This window comes from Oncorhynchus mykiss, unplaced genomic scaffold (genome assembly GCF_013265735.2).
Source record: "Oncorhynchus mykiss isolate Arlee unplaced genomic scaffold, USDA_OmykA_1.1 un_scaffold_60, whole genome shotgun sequence".
In the NCBI taxonomy this organism is placed as follows: Eukaryota; Metazoa; Chordata; class Actinopteri; order Salmoniformes; family Salmonidae; genus Oncorhynchus; species Oncorhynchus mykiss.
Window position 1 is genome coordinate 35,001 of NW_023493657.1, and position 20,000 is coordinate 55,000.

Sequence of the window (20,000 nt, forward strand, 5' to 3'; positions counted from 1 at the left end):
TATCGATGAAGCCCTGAACCTCACAGGGCTTCTGTGCGCCCCACCATCGGGGGTCAAATTCAACAAAAACGTGATAAATCAAAAAGTACACATCCGATCTTGATGGGGTTTTTTTTGCACGAAAGTGCATAAATAGACGAGCATTTACATTCAATTAAAAACGTTTTTGTATAAAACATTTTAATAGGAAATCGTGTTTCAAGTTTTGGGAAAAAAGTGAATGTCACAGGATGCATAGGTTCCTGTGGATGCGAATTTTTTTTTACATTATGTAATTGTTGCCCATCACGAGAGAGGGTATGAGACGAAATTTGGGACCTCTAGCCCTTCGGGAAGTATTTTTAATCATTTTTTGAAAATTACAGAAATTGGTCGAAAAAATGACAGAGTCCCACTTTTCACAGCCGTGCACCTGGTGATTGAAAACGTGCATCTGGTAACCCAAAAATGCGGTTCTCAATGCGCTTGCCGGTGTTACAGATATACATGTCCGATAATGATGCACCCTACTACGGACCTTTTTCAATGGGGGTCGGCCTGAATTATTTATGGAAGGTATGATTACTTTTTTTTTCTCCGTGCAACTGGTGATTGAAAACGTGCACCTGGTCACCCAAAACACGGTTCTCTATGCGGTTAGCGGTGTTCCCGAGATTCATGTCCGATAATGATGCACCCTACTACGGACCTTTTCAATGGGGGCCGGTCCGAATTATTTATGGAAGGTATGATTTTTTTTTTCTCTCTCCGTGCAACTGGTGATTGAAAACGTGCATCTGGTAACCCAAAACACGGTTCTCTATGCGGTTAGCGGTGTTCCCGAGATTCATGTCCGATAATGATGCACCCTACTACGGACCTTTTCAATGGGGGCCGGTCCGAATTATTTATGGAAGGTATGATTTTTTTTTTTTTTCAACACTTTTCCCCTCTTTTTCTCTCTCTGCCGGGGCCGGCCCTGGGTGCTTTATGGACGGTTTAAAACATGACTATGGATGCAAATGCTCATTTTCCTCCGTGCACCTGGTGATTGAAAACGTGCATCTGGTAACCCAAAAATTATAAAAGGGTTTTAAATACTTTTACCCGTCATTCTATTGATATAGCCCGCTAGGGGAGTGCCCCACTACGGCCCTCTCTCTGTCAGGGCCGTCCTTGGGTGCTTTTTACACACTTTAAGAAATCACGATGGATGCAGATTGCTATTAATCCTCCGTGCAACTGGTGATTGAAAACGTGCATCTGGTAACCCAAAATTTCAAATATGGTTCAAAATGAATTTAAAGGCACCCCTCTCATTGTTGCCCGCTATGGGAGCACCCCACTAAGGCCCTGTCTCGGTCGGGCCCGTCCTGAGTGCTTTATAGACACTTTAAGAAATCGCGATGGATGCAGATTGCTATTAATCCTCCGTGCAACTGGTGATTGAAAATGTGCAACTGGTGATTGAAAACGTGCACCTGGTCACCCAAAACACGGTTCTCTATGCGGTTAGCGGTGTTCCATCTATTCATGTCCGCTTATGGCGCACCCTACTACGGACCTTTAGCAATGGGGGCCGGCCCGAATTATTTATGGAAGGTCTGATGATGATTTTTTTTTTTTTTTCACCATCTCTTTCTCTCTCTGCCGGGGCCGGCCAAGAGTGCTTTATGGACGGTTTAAAACATGACTATGGATGCAAATGCTCATTTTCCTCCGTGCACCTGGTGATTGAAAACGTGCATCTGGTAACCCAAAAATTATAAAAGGGTTTTAAATACTTTTACCCGTCATTCTATTGATATAGCCCGCTAGGGGAGTGCCCCACTACGGCCCTCTCTCTGTCAGGGCCGTCCTTGGGTGCTTTTTACACACTTTAAGAAATCACGATGGATGCAGATTGCTATTAATCCTCCGTGCAACTGGTGATTGAAAACGTGCATCTGGTAACCCAAAATTTCAAATATGGTTCAAAATGAATTTAAAGGCACCCCTCTCATTGTTGCCCGCTATGGGAGCACCCCACTAAGGCCCTGTCTCGGTCGGGCCCGTCCTGAGTGCTTTATAGACACTTTAAGAAATCGCGATGGATGCAGATTGCTATTAATCCTCCGTGCAACTGGTGATTGAAAATGTGCAACTGGTGATTGAAAACGTGCACCTGGTCACCCAAAACACGGTTCTCTATGCGGTTAGCGGTGTTCCATCTATTCATGTCCGCTTATGGCGCACCCTACTACGGACCTTTAGCAATGGGGGCCGGCCCGAATTATTTATGGAAGGTCTGATGATGATTTTTTTTTTTTTTCACCATCTCTTTCTCTCTCTGCCGGGGCCGGCCAAGAGTGCTTTATGGACGGTTTAAAACATGACTATGGATGCAAATGCTCATTTTCCTCCGTGCACCTGGTGATTGAAAACGTGCATCTGGTAACCCAAAAATTATAAAAGGGTTTTAAATACTTTTACCCGTCATTCTATTGATATAGCCCGCTAGGGGAGTGCCCCACTACGGCCCTCTCTCTGTCAGGGCCGTCCTTGGGTGCTTTTTACACACTTTAAGAAATCACGATGGATGCAGATTGCTATTAATCCTCCGTGCAACTGGTGATTGAAAACGTGCATCTGGTAACCCAAAATTTCAAATATGGTTCAAAATGAATTTAAAGGCACCCCTCTCATTGTTGCCCGCTATGGGAGCACCCCACTAAGGCCCTGTCTCGGTCGGGCCCGTCCTGAGTGCTTTATAGACACTTTAAGAAATCGCGATGGATGCAGATTGCTATTAATCCTCCGTGCAACTGGTGATTGAAAATGTGCAACTGGTGATTGAAAACGTGCACCTGGTCACCCAAAACACGGTTCTCTATGCGGTTAGCGGTGTTCCATCTATTCATGTCCGCTTATGGCGCACCCTACTACGGACCTTTAGCAATGGGGGCCGGCCCGAATTATTTATGGAAGGTCTGATGATGATTTTTTTTTTTTTTTCACCATCTCTTTCTCTCTCTGCCGGGGCCGGCCAAGAGTGCTTTATGGACGGTTTAAAACATGACTATGGATGCAAATGCTCATTTTCCTCCGTGCACCTGGTGATTGAAAACGTGCATCTGGTAACCCAAAAATTATAAAAGGGTTTTAAATACTTTTACCCGTCATTCTATTGATATAGCCCGCTAGGGGAGTGCCCCACTACGGCCCTCTCTCTGTCAGGGCCGTCCTTGGGTGCTTTTTACACACTTTAAGAAATCACGATGGATGCAGATTGCTATTAATCCTCCGTGCAACTGGTGATTGAAAACGTGCATCTGGTAACCCAAAATTTCAAATATGGTTCAAAATGAATTTAAAGGCACCCCTCTCATTGTTGCCCGCTATGGGAGCACCCCACTAAGGCCCTGTCTCGGTCGGGCCCGTCCTGAGTGCTTTATAGACACTTTAAGAAATCGCGATGGATGCAGATTGCTATTAATCCTCCGTGCAACTGGTGATTGAAAATGTGCAACTGGTGATTGAAAACGTGCACCTGGTCACCCAAAACACGGTTCTCTATGCGGTTAGCGGTGTTCCATCTATTCATGTCCGCTTATGGCGCACCCTACTACGGACCTTTAGCAATGGGGGCCGGCCCGAATTATTTATGGAAGGTCTGATGATGATTTTTTTTTTTTTTCACCATCTCTTTCTCTCTCTGCCGGGGCCGGCCAAGAGTGCTTTATGGACGGTTTAAAACATGACTATGGATGCAAATGCTCATTTTCCTCCGTGCACCTGGTGATTGAAAACGTGCATCTGGTAACCCAAAAATTATAAAAGGGTTTTAAATACTTTTACCCGTCATTCTATTGATATAGCCCGCTAGGGGAGTGCCCCACTACGGCCCTCTCTCTGTCAGGGCCGTCCTTGGGTGCTTTTTACACACTTTAAGAAATCACGATGGATGCAGATTGCTATTAATCCTCCGTGCAACTGGTGATTGAAAACGTGCATCTGGTAACCCAAAATTTCAAATATGGTTCAAAATGAATTTAAAGGCACCCCTCTCATTGTTGCCCGCTATGGGAGCACCCCACTAAGGCCCTGTCTCGGTCGGGCCCGTCCTGAGTGCTTTATAGACACTTTAAGAAATCGCGATGGATGCAGATTGCTATTAATCCTCCGTGCAACTGGTGATTGAAAATGTGCAACTGGTGATTGAAAACGTGCACCTGGTCACCCAAAACACGGTTCTCTATGCGGTTAGCGGTGTTCCATCTATTCATGTCCGCTTATGGCGCACCCTACTACGGACCTTTAGCAATGGGGGCCGGCCCGAATTATTTATGGAAGGTCTGATGATGATTTTTTTTTTTTTTTCACCATCTCTTTCTCTCTCTGCCGGGGCCGGCCAAGAGTGCTTTATGGACGGTTTAAAACATGACTATGGATGCAAATGCTCATTTTCCTCCGTGCACCTGGTGATTGAAAACGTGCATCTGGTAACCCAAAAATTATAAAAGGGTTTTAAATACTTTTACCCGTCATTCTATTGATATAGCCCGCTAGGGGAGTGCCCCACTACGGCCCTCTCTCTGTCAGGGCCGTCCTTGGGTGCTTTTTACACACTTTAAGAAATCACGATGGATGCAGATTGCTATTAATCCTCCGTGCAACTGGTGATTGAAAACGTGCATCTGGTAACCCAAAATTTCAAATATGGTTCAAAATGAATTTAAAGGCACCCCTCTCATTGTTGCCCGCTATGGGAGCACCCCACTAAGGCCCTGTCTCGGTCGGGCCCGTCCTGAGTGCTTTATAGACACTTTAAGAAATCGCGATGGATGCAGATTGCTATTAATCCTCCGTGCAACTGGTGATTGAAAATGTGCAACTGGTGATTGAAAACGTGCACCTGGTCACCCAAAACACGGTTCTCTATGCGGTTAGCGGTGTTCCATCTATTCATGTCCGCTTATGGCGCACCCTACTACGGACCTTTAGCAATGGGGGCCGGCCCGAATTATTTATGGAAGGTCTGATGATGATTTTTTTTTTTTTTTTCACCATCTCTTTCTCTCTCTGCCGGGGCCGGCCAAGAGTGCTTTATGGACGGTTTAAAACATGACTATGGATGCAAATGCTCATTTTCCTCCGTGCACCTGGTGATTGAAAACGTGCATCTGGTAACCCAAAAATTATAAAAGGGTTTTAAATACTTTTACCCGTCATTCTATTGATATAGCCCGCTAGGGGAGTGCCCCACTACGGCCCTCTCTCTGTCAGGGCCGTCCTTGGGTGCTTTTTACACACTTTAAGAAATCACGATGGATGCAGATTGCTATTAATCCTCCGTGCAACTGGTGATTGAAAACGTGCATCTGGTAACCCAAAATTTCAAATATGGTTCAAAATGAATTTAAAGGCACCCCTCTCATTGTTGCCCGCTATGGGAGCACCCCACTAAGGCCCTGTCTCGGTCGGGCCCGTCCTGAGTGCTTTATAGACACTTTAAGAAATCGCGATGGATGCAGATTGCTATTAATCCTCCGTGCAACTGGTGATTGAAAATGTGCAACTGGTGATTGAAAACGTGCACCTGGTCACCCAAAACACGGTTCTCTATGCGGTTAGCGGTGTTCCATCTATTCATGTCCGCTTATGGCGCACCCTACTACGGACCTTTAGCAATGGGGGCCGGCCCGAATTATTTATGGAAGGTCTGATGATGATTTTTTTTTTTTTTTCACCATCTCTTTCTCTCTCTGCCGGGGCCGGCCAAGAGTGCTTTATGGACGGTTTAAAACATGACTATGGATGCAAATGCTCATTTTCCTCCGTGCACCTGGTGATTGAAAACGTGCATCTGGTAACCCAAAAATTATAAAAGGGTTTTAAATACTTTTACCCGTCATTCTATTGATATAGCCCGCTAGGGGAGTGCCCCACTACGGCCCTCTCTCTGTCAGGCCGTCCTTGGGTGCTTTTTACACACTTTAAGAAATCACGATGGATGCAGATTGCTATTAATCCTCCGTGCAACTGGTGATTGAAAACGTGCATCTGGTAACCCAAAATTTCAAATATGGTTCAAAATGAATTTAAAGGCACCCCTCTCATTGTTGCCCGCTATGGGAGCACCCCACTAAGGCCCTGTCTCGGTCGGGCCCGTCCTGAGTGCTTTATAGACACTTTAAGAAATCGCGATGGATGCAGATTGCTATTAATCCTCCGTGCAACTGGTGATTGAAAATGTGCAACTGGTGATTGAAAACGTGCACCTGGTCACCCAAAACACGGTTCTCTATGCGGTTAGCGGTGTTCCATCTATTCATGTCCGCTTATGGCGCACCCTACTACGGACCTTTAGCAATGGGGGCCGGCCCGAATTATTTATGGAAGGTCTGATGATGATTTTTTTTTTTTTTCACCATCTCTTTCTCTCTCTGCCGGGGCCGGCCAAGAGTGCTTTATGGACGGTTTAAAACATGACTATGGATGCAAATGCTCATTTTCCTCCGTGCACCTGGTGATTGAAAACGTGCATCTGGTAACCCAAAAATTATAAAAGGGTTTTAAATACTTTTACCCGTCATTCTATTGATATAGCCCGCTAGGGGAGTGCCCCACTACGGCCCTCTCTCTGTCAGGGCCGTCCTTGGGTGCTTTTTACACACTTTAAGAAATCACGATGGATGCAGATTGCTATTAATCCTCCGTGCAACTGGTGATTGAAAACGTGCATCTGGTAACCCAAAATTTCAAATATGGTTCAAAATGAATTTAAAGGCACCCCTCTCATTGTTGCCCGCTATGGGAGCACCCCACTAAGGCCCTGTCTCGGTCGGGCCCGTCCTGAGTGCTTTATAGACACTTTAAGAAATCGCGATGGATGCAGATTGCTATTAATCCTCCGTGCAACTGGTGATTGAAAATGTGCAACTGGTGATTGAAAACGTGCACCTGGTCACCCAAAACACGGTTCTCTATGCGGTTAGCGGTGTTCCATCTATTCATGTCCGCTTATGGCGCACCCTACTACGGACCTTTAGCAATGGGGGCCGGCCCGAATTATTTATGGAAGGTCTGATGATGATTTTTTTTTTTTTTCACCATCTCTTTCTCTCTCTGCCGGGGCCGGCCAAGAGTGCTTTATGGACGGTTTAAAACATGACTATGGATGCAAATGCTCATTTTCCTCCGTGCACCTGGTGATTGAAAACGTGCATCTGGTAACCCAAAAATTATAAAAGGGTTTTAAATACTTTTACCCGTCATTCTATTGATATAGCCCGCTAGGGGAGTGCCCCACTACGGCCCTCTCTCTGTCAGGGCCGTCCTTGGGTGCTTTTTACACACTTTAAGAAATCACGATGGATGCAGATTGCTATTAATCCTCCGTGCAACTGGTGATTGAAAACGTGCATCTGGTAACCCAAAATTTCAAATATGGTTCAAAATGAATTTAAAGGCACCCCTCTCATTGTTGCCCGCTATGGGAGCACCCCACTAAGGCCCTGTCTCGGTCGGGCCCGTCCTGAGTGCTTTATAGACACTTTAAGAAATCGCGATGGATGCAGATTGCTATTAATCCTCCGTGCAACTGGTGATTGAAAATGTGCAACTGGTGATTGAAAACGTGCACCTGGTCACCCAAAACACGGTTCTCTATGCGGTTAGCGGTGTTCCATCTATTCATGTCCGCTTATGGCGCACCCTACTACGGACCTTTAGCAATGGGGGCCGGCCCGAATTATTTATGGAAGGTCTGATGATGATTTTTTTTTTTTTTCACCATCTCTTTCTCTCTCTGCCGGGGCCGGCCAAGAGTGCTTTATGGACGGTTTAAAACATGACTATGGATGCAAATGCTCATTTTCCTCCGTGCACCTGGTGATTGAAAACGTGCATCTGGTAACCCAAAAATTATAAAAGGGTTTTAAATACTTTTACCCGTCATTCTATTGATATAGCCCGCTAGGGGAGTGCCCCACTACGGCCCTCTCTCTGTCAGGGCCGTCCTTGGGTGCTTTTTACACACTTTAAGAAATCACGATGGATGCAGATTGCTATTAATCCTCCGTGCAACTGGTGATTGAAAACGTGCATCTGGTAACCCAAAATTTCAAATATGGTTCAAAATGAATTTAAAGGCACCCCTCTCATTGTTGCCCGCTATGGGAGCACCCCACTAAGGCCCTGTCTCGGTCGGGCCCGTCCTGAGTGCTTTATAGACACTTTAAGAAATCGCGATGGATGCAGATTGCTATTAATCCTCCGTGCAACTGGTGATTGAAAATGTGCAACTGGTGATTGAAAACGTGCACCTGGTCACCCAAAACACGGTTCTCTATGCGGTTAGCGGTGTTCCATCTATTCATGTCCGCTTATGGCGCACCCTACTACGGACCTTTAGCAATGGGGGCCGGCCCGAATTATTTATGGAAGGTCTGATGATGATTTTTTTTTTTTTTCACCATCTCTTTCTCTCTCTGCCGGGGCCGGCCAAGAGTGCTTTATGGACGGTTTAAAACATGACTATGGATGCAAATGCTCATTTTCCTCCGTGCACCTGGTGATTGAAAACGTGCATCTGGTAACCCAAAAATTATAAAAGGGTTTTAAATACTTTTACCCGTCATTCTATTGATATAGCCCGCTAGGGGAGTGCCCCACTACGGCCCTCTCTCTGTCAGGGCCGTCCTTGGGTGCTTTTTACACACTTTAAGAAATCACGATGGATGCAGATTGCTATTAATCCTCCGTGCAACTGGTGATTGAAAACGTGCATCTGGTAACCCAAAATTTCAAATATGGTTCAAAATGAATTTAAAGGCACCCCTCTCATTGTTGCCCGCTATGGGAGCACCCCACTAAGGCCCTGTCTCGGTCGGGCCCGTCCTGAGTGCTTTATAGACACTTTAAGAAATCGCGATGGATGCAGATTGCTATTAATCCTCCGTGCAACTGGTGATTGAAAATGTGCAACTGGTGATTGAAAACGTGCACCTGGTCACCCAAAACACGGTTCTCTATGCGGTTAGCGGTGTTCCATCTATTCATGTCCGCTTATGGCGCACCCTACTACGGACCTTTAGCAATGGGGGCCGGCCCGAATTATTTATGGAAGGTCTGATGATGATTTTTTTTTTTTTTCACCATCTCTTTCTCTCTCTGCCGGGGCCGGCCAAGAGTGCTTTATGGACGGTTTAAAACATGACTATGGATGCAAATGCTCATTTTCCTCCGTGCACCTGGTGATTGAAAACGTGCATCTGGTAACCCAAAAATTATAAAAGGGTTTTAAATACTTTTACCCGTCATTCTATTGATATAGCCCGCTAGGGGAGTGCCCCACTACGGCCCTCTCTCTGTCAGGGCCGTCCTTGGGTGCTTTTTACACACTTTAAGAAATCACGATGGATGCAGATTGCTATTAATCCTCCGTGCAACTGGTGATTGAAAACGTGCATCTGGTAACCCAAAATTTCAAATATGGTTCAAAATGAATTTAAAGGCACCCCTCTCATTGTTGCCCGCTATGGGAGCACCCCACTAAGGCCCTGTCTCGGTCGGGCCCGTCCTGAGTGCTTTATAGACACTTTAAGAAATCGCGATGGATGCAGATTGCTATTAATCCTCCGTGCAACTGGTGATTGAAAATGTGCAACTGGTGATTGAAAACGTGCACCTGGTCACCCAAAACACGGTTCTCTATGCGGTTAGCGGTGTTCCATCTATTCATGTCCGCTTATGGCGCACCCTACTACGGACCTTTAGCAATGGGGGCCGGCCCGAATTATTTATGGAAGGTCTGATGATGATTTTTTTTTTTTTTCACCATCTCTTTCTCTCTCTGCCGGGGCCGGCCAAGAGTGCTTTATGGACGGTTTAAAACATGACTATGGATGCAAATGCTCATTTTCCTCCGTGCACCTGGTGATTGAAAACGTGCATCTGGTAACCCAAAAATTATAAAAGGGTTTTAAATACTTTTACCCGTCATTCTATTGATATAGCCCGCTAGGGGAGTGCCCCACTACGGCCCTCTCTCTGTCAGGGCCGTCCTTGGGTGCTTTTTACACACTTTAAGAAATCACGATGGATGCAGATTGCTATTAATCCTCCGTGCAACTGGTGATTGAAAACGTGCATCTGGTAACCCAAAATTTCAAATATGGTTCAAAATGAATTTAAAGGCACCCCTCTCATTGTTGCCCGCTATGGGAGCACCCCACTAAGGCCCTGTCTCGGTCGGGCCCGTCCTGAGTGCTTTATAGACACTTTAAGAAATCGCGATGGATGCAGATTGCTATTAATCCTCCGTGCAACTGGTGATTGAAAATGTGCAACTGGTGATTGAAAACGTGCACCTGGTCACCCAAAACACGGTTCTCTATGCGGTTAGCGGTGTTCCATCTATTCATGTCCGCTTATGGCGCACCCTACTACGGACCTTTAGCAATGGGGGCCGGCCCGAATTATTTATGGAAGGTCTGATGATGATTTTTTTTTTTTTTCACCATCTCTTTCTCTCTCTGCCGGGGCCGGCCAAGAGTGCTTTATGGACGGTTTAAAACATGACTATGGATGCAAATGCTCATTTTCCTCCGTGCACCTGGTGATTGAAAACGTGCATCTGGTAACCCAAAAATTATAAAAGGGTTTTAAATACTTTTACCCGTCATTCTATTGATATAGCCCGCTAGGGGAGTGCCCCACTACGGCCCTCTCTCTGTCAGGGCCGTCCTTGGGTGCTTTTTACACACTTTAAGAAATCACGATGGATGCAGATTGCTATTAATCCTCCGTGCAACTGGTGATTGAAAACGTGCATCTGGTAACCCAAAATTTCAAATATGGTTCAAAATGAATTTAAAGGCACCCCTCTCATTGTTGCCCGCTATGGGAGCACCCCACTAAGGCCCTGTCTCGGTCGGGCCCGTCCTGAGTGCTTTATAGACACTTTAAGAAATCGCGATGGATGCAGATTGCTATTAATCCTCCGTGCAACTGGTGATTGAAAATGTGCAACTGGTGATTGAAAACGTGCACCTGGTCACCCAAAACACGGTTCTCTATGCGGTTAGCGGTGTTCCATCTATTCATGTCCGCTTATGGCGCACCCTACTACGGACCTTTAGCAATGGGGGCCGGCCCGAATTATTTATGGAAGGTCTGATGATGATTTTTTTTTTTTTTCACCATCTCTTTCTCTCTCTGCCGGGGCCGGCCAAGAGTGCTTTATGGACGGTTTAAAACATGACTATGGATGCAAATGCTCATTTTCCTCCGTGCACCTGGTGATTGAAAACGTGCATCTGGTAACCCAAAAATTATAAAAGGGTTTTAAATACTTTTACCCGTCATTCTATTGATATAGCCCGCTAGGGGAGTGCCCCACTACGGCCCTCTCTCTGTCAGGGCCGTCCTTGGGTGCTTTTTACACACTTTAAGAAATCACGATGGATGCAGATTGCTATTAATCCTCCGTGCAACTGGTGATTGAAAACGTGCATCTGGTAACCCAAAATTTCAAATATGGTTCAAAATGAATTTAAAGGCACCCCTCTCATTGTTGCCCGCTATGGGAGCACCCCACTAAGGCCCTGTCTCGGTCGGGCCCGTCCTGAGTGCTTTATAGACACTTTAAGAAATCGCGATGGATGCAGATTGCTATTAATCCTCCGTGCAACTGGTGATTGAAAATGTGCAACTGGTGATTGAAAACGTGCACCTGGTCACCCAAAACACGGTTCTCTATGCGGTTAGCGGTGTTCCATCTATTCATGTCCGCTTATGGCGCACCCTACTACGGACCTTTAGCAATGGGGGCCGGCCCGAATTATTTATGGAAGGTCTGATGATGATTTTTTTTTTTTTTCACCATCTCTTTCTCTCTCTGCCGGGGCCGGCCAAGAGTGCTTTATGGACGGTTTAAAACATGACTATGGATGCAAATGCTCATTTTCCTCCGTGCACCTGGTGATTGAAAACGTGCATCTGGTAACCCAAAAATTATAAAAGGGTTTTAAATACTTTTACCCGTCATTCTATTGATATAGCCCGCTAGGGGAGTGCCCCACTACGGCCCTCTCTCTGTCAGGGCCGTCCTTGGGTGCTTTTTACACACTTTAAGAAATCACGATGGATGCAGATTGCTATTAATCCTCCGTGCAACTGGTGATTGAAAACGTGCATCTGGTAACCCAAAATTTCAAATATGGTTCAAAATGAATTTAAAGGCACCCCTCTCATTGTTGCCCGCTATGGGAGCACCCCACTAAGGCCCTGTCTCGGTCGGGCCCGTCCTGAGTGCTTTATAGACACTTTAAGAAATCGCGATGGATGCAGATTGCTATTAATCCTCCGTGCAACTGGTGATTGAAAATGTGCAACTGGTGATTGAAAACGTGCACCTGGTCACCCAAAACACGGTTCTCTATGCGGTTAGCGGTGTTCCATCTATTCATGTCCGCTTATGGCGCACCCTACTACGGACCTTTAGCAATGGGGGCCGGCCCGAATTATTTATGGAAGGTCTGATGATGATTTTTTTTTTTTTTCACCATCTCTTTCTCTCTCTGCCGGGGCCGGCCAAGAGTGCTTTATGGACGGTTTAAAACATGACTATGGATGCAAATGCTCATTTTCCTCCGTGCACCTGGTGATTGAAAACGTGCATCTGGTAACCCAAAAATTATAAAAGGGTTTTAAATACTTTTACCCGTCATTCTATTGATATAGCCCGCTAGGGGAGTGCCCCACTACGGCCCTCTCTCTGTCAGGGCCGTCCTTGGGTGCTTTTTACACACTTTAAGAAATCACGATGGATGCAGATTGCTATTAATCCTCCGTGCAACTGGTGATTGAAAACGTGCATCTGGTAACCCAAAATTTCAAATATGGTTCAAAATGAATTTAAAGGCACCCCTCTCATTGTTGCCCGCTATGGGAGCACCCCACTAAGGCCCTGTCTCGGTCGGGCCCGTCCTGAGTGCTTTATAGACACTTTAAGAAATCGCGATGGATGCAGATTGCTATTAATCCTCCGTGCAACTGGTGATTGAAAATGTGCAACTGGTGATTGAAAACGTGCACCTGGTCACCCAAAACACGGTTCTCTATGCGGTTAGCGGTGTTCCATCTATTCATGTCCGCTTATGGCGCACCCTACTACGGACCTTTAGCAATGGGGGCCGGCCCGAATTATTTATGGAAGGTCTGATGATGATTTTTTTTTTTTTTCACCATCTCTTTCTCTCTCTGCCGGGGCCGGCCAAGAGTGCTTTATGGACGGTTTAAAACATGACTATGGATGCAAATGCTCATTTTCCTCCGTGCACCTGGTGATTGAAAACGTGCATCTGGTAACCCAAAAATTATAAAAGGGTTTTAAATACTTTTACCCGTCATTCTATTGATATAGCCCGCTAGGGGAGTGCCCCACTACGGCCCTCTCTCTGTCAGGGCCGTCCTTGGGTGCTTTTTACACACTTTAAGAAATCACGATGGATGCAGATTGCTATTAATCCTCCGTGCAACTGGTGATTGAAAACGTGCATCTGGTAACCCAAAATTTCAAATATGGTTCAAAATGAATTTAAAGGCACCCCTCTCATTGTTGCCCGCTATGGGAGCACCCCACTAAGGCCCTGTCTCGGTCGGGCCCGTCCTGAGTGCTTTATAGACACTTTAAGAAATCGCGATGGATGCAGATTGCTATTAATCCTCCGTGCAACTGGTGATTGAAAATGTGCAACTGGTGATTGAAAACGTGCACCTGGTCACCCAAAACACGGTTCTCTATGCGGTTAGCGGTGTTCCATCTATTCATGTCCGCTTATGGCGCACCCTACTACGGACCTTTAGCAATGGGGGCCGGCCCGAATTATTTATGGAAGGTCTGATGATGATTTTTTTTTTTTTTCACCATCTCTTTCTCTCTCTGCCGGGGCCGGCCAAGAGTGCTTTATGGACGGTTTAAAACATGACTATGGATGCAAATGCTCATTTTCCTCCGTGCACCTGGTGATTGAAAACGTGCATCTGGTAACCCAAAAATTATAAAAGGGTTTTAAATACTTTTACCCGTCATTCTATTGATATAGCCCGCTAGGGGAGTGCCCCACTACGGCCCTCTCTCTGTCAGGGCCGTCCTTGGGTGCTTTTTACACACTTTAAGAAATCACGATGGATGCAGATTGCTATTAATCCTCCGTGCAACTGGTGATTGAAAACGTGCATCTGGTAACCCAAAATTTCAAATATGGTTCAAAATGAATTTAAAGGCACCCCTCTCATTGTTGCCCGCTATGGGAGCACCCCACTAAGGCCCTGTCTCGGTCGGGCCCGTCCTGAGTGCTTTATAGACACTTTAAGAAATCGCGATGGATGCAGATTGCTATTAATCCTCCGTGCAACTGGTGATTGAAAATGTGCAACTGGTGATTGAAAACGTGCACCTGGTCACCCAAAACACGGTTCTCTATGCGGTTAGCGGTGTTCCATCTATTCATGTCCGCTTATGGCGCACCCTACTACGGACCTTTAGCAATGGGGGCCGGCCCGAATTATTTATGGAAGGTCTGATGATGATTTTTTTTTTTTTTCACCATCTCTTTCTCTCTCTGCCGGGGCCGGCCAAGAGTGCTTTATGGACGGTTTAAAACATGACTATGGATGCAAATGCTCATTTTCCTCCGTGCACCTGGTGATTGAAAACGTGCATCTGGTAACCCAAAAATTATAAAAGGGTTTTAAATACTTTTACCCGTCATTCTATTGATATAGCCCGCTAGGGGAGTGCCCCACTACGGCCCTCTCTCTGTCAGGGCCGTCCTTGGGTGCTTTTTACACACTTTAAGAAATCACGATGGATGCAGATTGCTATTAATCCTCCGTGCAACTGGTGATTGAAAACGTGCATCTGGTAACCCAAAATTTCAAATATGGTTCAAAATGAATTTAAAGGCACCCCTCTCATTGTTGCCCGCTATGGGAGCACCCCACTAAGGCCCTGTCTCGGTCGGGCCCGTCCTGAGTGCTTTATAGACACTTTAAGAAATCGCGATGGATGCAGATTGCTATTAATCCTCCGTGCAACTGGTGATTGAAAATGTGCAACTGGTGATTGAAAACGTGCACCTGGTCACCCAAAACACGGTTCTCTATGCGGTTAGCGGTGTTCCATCTATTCATGTCCGCTTATGGCGCACCCTACTACGGACCTTTAGCAATGGGGGCCGGCCCGAATTATTTATGGAAGGTCTGATGATGATTTTTTTTTTTTTTTCACCATCTCTTTCTCTCTCTGCCGGGGCCGGCCAAGAGTGCTTTATGGACGGTTTAAAACATGACTATGGATGCAAATGCTCATTTTCCTCCGTGCACCTGGTGATTGAAAACGTGCATCTGGTAACCCAAAAATTATAAAAGGGTTTTAAATACTTTTACCCGTCATTCTATTGATATAGCCCGCTAGGGGAGTGCCCCACTACGGCCCTCTCTCTGTCAGGGCCGTCCTTGGGTGCTTTTTACACACTTTAAGAAATCACGATGGATGCAGATTGCTATTAATCCTCCGTGCAACTGGTGATTGAAAACGTGCATCTGGTAACCCAAAATTTCAAATATGGTTCAAAATGAATTTAAAGGCACCCCTCTCATTGTTGCCCGCTATGGGAGCACCCCACTAAGGCCCTGTCTCGGTCGGGCCCGTCCTGAGTGCTTTATAGACACTTTAAGAAATCGCGATGGATGCAGATTGCTATTAATCCTCCGTGCAACTGGTGATTGAAAATGTGCAACTGGTGATTGAAAACGTGCACCTGGTCACCCAAAACACGGTTCTCTATGCGGTTAGCGGTGTTCCATCTATTCATGTCCGCTTATGGCGCACCCTACTACGGACCTTTAGCAATGGGGGCCGGCCCGAATTATTTATGGAAGGTCTGATGATGATTTTTTTTTTTTTTCACCATCTCTTTCTCTCTCTGCCGGGGCCGGCCAAGAGTGCTTTATGGACGGTTTAAAACATGACTATGGATGCAAATGCTCATTTTCCTCCGTGCACCTGGTGATTGAAAACGTGCATCTGGTAACCCAAAAATTATAAAAGGGTTTTAAATACTTTTACCCGTCATTCTATTGATATAGCCCGCTAGGGGAGTGCCCCACTACGGCCCTCTCTCTGTCAGGGCCGTCCTTGGGTGCTTTTTACACACTTTAAGAAATCACGATGGATGCAGATTGCTATTAATCCTCCGTGCAACTGGTGATTGAAAACGTGCATCTGGTAACCCAAAATTTCAAATATGGTTCAAAATGAATTTAAAGGCACCCCTCTCATTGTTGCCCGCTATGGGAGCACCCCACTAAGGCCCTGTCTCGGTCGGGCCCGTCCTGAGTGCTTTATAGACACTTTAAGAAATCGCGATGGATGCAGATTGCTATTAATCCTCCGTGCAACTGGTGATTGAAAATGTGCAACTGGTGATTGAAAACGTGCACCTGGTCACCCAAAACACGGTTCTCTATGCGGTTAGCGGTGTTCCATCTATTCATGTCCGCTTATGGCGCACCCTACTACGGACCTTTAGCAATGGGGGCCGGCCCGAATTATTTATGGAAGGTCTGATGATGATTTTTTTTTTTTTTTCACCATCTCTTTCTCTCTCTGCCGGGGCCGGCCAAGAGTGCTTTATGGACGGTTTAAAACATGACTATGGATGCAAATGCTCATTTTCCTCCGTGCACCTGGTGATTGAAAACGTGCATCTGGTAACCCAAAAATTATAAAAGGGTTTTAAATACTTTTACCCGTCATTCTATTGATATAGCCCGCTAGGGGAGTGCCCCACTACGGCCCTCTCTCTGTCAGGGCCGTCCTTGGGTGCTTTTTACACACTTTAAGAAATCACGATGGATGCAGATTGCTATTAATCCTCCGTGCAACTGGTGATTGAAAACGTGCATCTGGTAACCCAAAATTTCAAATATGGTTCAAAATGAATTTAAAGGCACCCCTCTCATTGTTGCCCGCTATGGGAGCACCCCACTAAGGCCCTGTCTCGGTCGGGCCCGTCCTGAGTGCTTTATAGACACTTTAAGAAATCGCGATGGATGCAGATTGCTATTAATCCTCCGTGCAACTGGTGATTGAAAATGTGCAACTGGTGATTGAAAACGTGCACCTGGTCACCCAAAACACGGTTCTCTATGCGGTTAGCGGTGTTCCATCTATTCATGTCCGCTTATGGCGCACCCTACTACGGACCTTTAGCAATGGGGGCCGGCCCGAATTATTTATGGAAGGTCTGATGATGATTTTTTTTTTTTTTCACCATCTCTTTCTCTCTCTGCCGGGGCCGGCCAAGAGTGCTTTATGGACGGTTTAAAACATGACTATGGATGCAAATGCTCATTTTCCTCCGTGCACCTGGTGATTGAAAACGTGCATCTGGTAACCCAAAAATTATAAAAGGGTTTTAAATACTTTTACCCGTCATTCTATTGATATAGCCCGCTAGGGGAGTGCCCCACTACGGCCCTCTCTCTGTCAGGGCCGTCCTTGGGTGCTTTTTACACACTTTAAGAAATCACGATGGATGCAGATTGCTATTAATCCTCCGTGCAACTGGTGATTGAAAACGTGCATCTGGTAACCCAAAAATTATAAAACGGTTTTAAATACTTTTACCGGTCATTCTATTGATATAGCCCGCTATGGGAGCACCCCACTAAGGCCCTGTCTCGGTCGGGGCCGTCCTTCAGTGCTTTATATACAGTTTCATATATTACGATGGATGCAGATTGTGATTGTTTTCCAAAAGACCCGTGTGCATCTGGTAACCCAAAAATTATAAAACTGTTTTAAATCATTTTACCGGTCATTCTATTGATATAGCCCGCTAGGGGAGTACCCTACTACGGCCCTCTCTCGGTCAGGCCCGTCCTTAGGTGCTTTATATACAGTTTAAGATATTACGATGGATGCAGATTGTGATTGTTTTCCAAAAGACCCGTGTGCATCTGGTAACCCAAAAATTAAAATATGGTTCAAAACCCGGGTAACACCACTCTATTTACGGACATGACAGTAGAGCTTACCCCCTGGAGCTATTGACCTCCAGGCTTGTAGGCCCTTACTCACCACCCGGGTATCACCCCTCTATTTCGGGGATGATACCAGCAGGGGACCCCCCCCACCTCCACAACCTCGCATACCAGGTGAACCAGGGCACCCACACTTAAGCACCCCTCCTCGGACATTAAAGCAGATAACCGCGCTGTTATGAACCGCGTGCACCTGGTCACCCAAATGGAACTTGTGCACCTGGTCACCCAAAAGGACCGGCGTGCACCTGGTCACCCAAAGGCCGGCGTGCACCTGGTCACCCAAAAGGACCATGTGCACCTGGTCACCCAAAGGCCGGCGTGCACCTGGTCACCCAAAAGGACCGTGTGCACCTGGTCACCCAAAGGCCGGCGTGCACCTGGTCACCCAAAGGACCATGTGCACCTGGTCACCCAAAAGGACCATGTGCACCTGGTCACCCAAAGGCCGGCGTGCACCTGGTCACCCAAAAGGACCATGTGCACCTGGTCACCCAAAGGCCGGCGTGCACCTGGTCACCCAAAGGACCATGTGCACCTGGTCACCCAAAAGGACCATGTGCACCTGGTCACCCAAAGGCCGGCGTGCACCTGGTCACCCAAAGGACCATGTGCACCTGGTCACCCAAAGGCCGGCGTGCACCTGGTCACCCAAAGGACCATGTGCACCTGGTCACCCAAAGGCCGGCGTGCACCTGGTCACCCAAAGGACCATGTGCACCTGGTCACCCAAAAGGACCATGTGCACCTGGTCACCCAAAGGCCGGCGTGCACCTGGTCACCCAAAGGACCATGTGCACCTGGTCACCCAAAGGCCGGCGTGCACCTGGTCACCCAAAGGACCATGTGCACCTGGTCACCCAAAGGCCGGCGTGCACCTGGTCACCCAAAGGACCATGTGCACCTGGTCACCCAAAAGGACCATGTGCACCTGGTCACCCAAAGGCCGGCGTGCACCTGGTCACCCAAAGGACCATGTGCACCTGGTCACCCAAAAGAACCGTGTGCACCTGGTCACCCAAAGGCCGGCGTGCACCTGGTCACCCAAAGGACCATGTGCACCTGGTCACCCAAAAGGACCATGTGCACCTGGTCACCCAAAGGCCGGCGTGCACCTGGTCACCCAAAGGACCATGTGCACCTGGTCACCCAAAAGAACCGTGTGCACCTGGTCACCCAAAGGCCGGCGTGCACCTGGTCACCCAAAGGACCATGTGCACCTGGTCACCCAAAAGGACCATGTGCACCTGGTCACCCAAAGGCCGGCGTGCACCTGGTCACCCAAAGGACCATGTGCACCTGGTCACCCAAAAGAACCGTGTGCACCTGGTCACCCAAAGGCCGGCGTGCACCTGGTCACCCAAAGGACCATGTGCACCTGGTCACCCAAAAGAACCGTGTGCACCTGGTCACCCAAAGGCCGGCGTGCACCTGGTCACCCAAAGGACCATGTGCACCTGGTCACCCAAAAGCCGGCGTGCACCTGGTCACCCAAATGGAACTTGTGCACCTGGTCACCCAAAAGCCGGCGTGCACCTGGTCACCCAAATGGAACTTGTGCACCTGGTCACCCAAAAGCCGGCGTGCACCTGGTCACCCAAATGGAACTTGTGCACCTGGTCACCCAAAAGACCGGCGTGCACCTGGTCACCCAAAAGCCGGCGTGCACCTGGTCACCCAAATGGAACTTGTGCACCTGGTCACCCAAAAATTATAAAACTGTCCAAAATGCATTTACCGGTCATTTTATTTATATAGCCCGCTAGGGGAGTAGCCCACTACGGCCCTCTCTTGGTCGGGGCCGTGCTTAGTGCTTTATGGACACTTTAAGATATTACGATGGATGCAGATTGTGATTGTTTTGCAAAAGACCCGTGTGCATCTGGTAACCCAAAAATTATAAAACTGTTCAAAATGCATTTAAA